Raw genomic sequence first — 2424 nt, 5'->3', positions numbered from 1 at the left:
ATCTAAAATGGGAGTCTCTGCTTCTTGATTATTGACTCTAATCTACATTTGTTTATTGTAATTACTGCTTTATTGGGATTTATTTTTGATAGCTTATTTCTTTTTTTCTATTACCTTTAGTTTTTCTTTTTATTTTTCTCCTTTCCTCCCTCCCTTTAGAGATAACACTTTTTTTTTTTTTTTTACTGACGGTTTGAGTTATGCATTTGATTTGCAGTCTTGTGATGGTTATTGATAACTTACTACTGATAACTCACATTTGCGTTTATGCTCCCCTTAGTTTGATGAGCTGCCTCCTCACACAAAATAAATATCTTTGCATACTCTCACCTCCTTCTTTTTCCATCCACATCCTCCTCCAACCCCTACCCCAAGCCCACATACGACTTTGTGAATTTTTACTCTTATTCTAGACTCCTACACCTGGATTTGACCCTTTCAAGTCTATCCTCCATGTATTCTCACCTTATCTATTCCTAAATGGTCCTAATGCCTTTGTGAGAATTCCTCAACTTAACCTTCCAAGTCACTAACCTTTTATTTGGCTTTATTCATCCTTCTTAGTGCTTTAAAAAAAAATTATTTTATTGAGCCCTACCATAGATGCCGAACCTGGGACTAGAGCCTGGGCTTCATCCGTGCAGGGCAGCTGGCTTAGGCCCAGGCACGGGGCTTCACAGCCGCAGGTGTCCTGTCAGTTCACACGATGACAGCCAGCTCTCCAAAACTGGAACTGCCTGCCGTGTCTGTGCTCAGGAAGATAAGGATGAACCTGACCCGGAGCAACAAGGAGATAGTGAGGAACAGTCATGTCCTGTTCCTGGCCGTGAAGTCACACATCATCCCCTTCATCCTGGACAAGAAAGGTGCTGGTGTCCCGCCCAGGCACTTTGGAGTCCCTTGAACAGCTGATGTCACCATCAGTTCAGTAGAAAAGTAGCTGACAGCATTCCGGCCGGTGCACAAGGTGATTCACTGCATGACCTACACACCTGTGCTGGTACAAGAGGGTGCCATGGTGTATGCCACAAGGACCCACACCCTGGTGGAGGATGGGTAGCTCCTGGAGCAGCTCATGAGGCCTCTGCACTAAGGTGGAGGAGGACCTGACTGATGCGCCACAGGGATGAGTGGCAGTGGGCCTGCCTGTGTGTTGATGGCTCTGGACACGCGGGCTGATGGCAGGGTGAAGATGGGCCTGACATGGCACCTGGCTGTCTGATTTGGGGCACGCCTTACCGGGGGCTGCCAAATTGGTGCTGGACTCAGAGCAGCATCCAGGCCAGCTCAAGGAACATATCTGCTCCCCCGGAGGGACCACCATCCACGCCCTGCACTTCCTAGGGCGTGGGGGCTCCCTGCTCATCAATGCAGTCGAGGCCTCCTGCATCCAAACACGAGAGCTACAGTCAGTGCATGGCTGAGTAAGGAAAGATCTCCCCAGCTACCCTCACGAAGACTCTCCTGGTCAGAGTGAAGCTGGAATCCCCCACAGTGTCCACGCTGACCCCCTGCAGCTCAGGGAAGCTCCTCCCAAGAAGCCCTACTCTGGGAGGCAATAAAGACTGAAGCAGCCTCTGTCCCTACTCTATGACCAGAGTCTTCCCCAGAGGGGGCCGTGCAGGGTAAGGGCAGGTGCTTGATATAAAACTTCTCCTCCTGTTCCATACTGGAAGATGCTCTGAAGGGGTGTTTGATGTAGAAGCCAGATTCCCTTGCACCTCTCCCCTATCCAAGGCCCAGCTCAGGTGGGGAGGTCTGAGGAGAACCTTCAACTAGCGTTCTCCAGTTAGAGCCGACAGCAGGGTCACTTTGATGCGACCTCAGGTGAGGGGTACAAAACATGACAAGGGTATTTCTCTTTGAATTTTAAGATATTTTCATCACCACCCACCCCCCAAAAAATTTCATGCCTCTTAGCAGTCACTCTCAATTTCCTTCCAACTTTTTCGGCCCTTGGCAACCACGGATGTACTTTCTATCTCTATAGGTTTGCCTAATCTGTCATTTCGTGTCGATGGAATCATATAATATGTGGTCTTTCATGACTGGCCCCTTTTACTTTGTATAATGTTTTTAATATCCATGTATAAGTTTTGCATGGGCACATGTTTCTGTTTTTCTTGCACATATACCTAGGAGTAGAATTGCTGGATTATATGCAAACTCCACATTTAAATAAGGTACTAAACTTTTTTTCCAAAGTAACTGCACCATTTACATTCCCACCAACTAAGCATAATGATTCCAATTTCTCCACATCTTTATGAACACGTATTATTATCTATCTTATTATAGCCATCATAGTGATTTTGAACTAGTATCTTATAATTTTAATTTGCATTTTCTTGTTGTCTAATGATGTTAAGCTTTCTTCATCTGTATACCTTCTTCGAAGGAATGTCTATTTAGATCCTTTATCCA

At 46.0% G+C, this 2424-nt stretch overlaps 1 pseudogene; it reads left to right on the top strand.

The window, feature by feature from the left end:
• Nucleotides 1-315: 315 nt before the first annotated feature.
• Nucleotides 316-1945, top strand: LOC107521736 (annotated as a pseudogene).
• The last annotated feature ends 479 nt before the right edge of the window (nt 1946-2424 follow it).

Source organism: Rousettus aegyptiacus, unplaced genomic scaffold, assembly GCF_014176215.1.
Source record: "Rousettus aegyptiacus isolate mRouAeg1 unplaced genomic scaffold, mRouAeg1.p scaffold_m13_p_10, whole genome shotgun sequence".
NCBI classification, from domain to species: Eukaryota; Metazoa; Chordata; class Mammalia; order Chiroptera; family Pteropodidae; genus Rousettus; species Rousettus aegyptiacus.
This window is presented reverse-complemented; position numbering and strand designations above follow the sequence as displayed.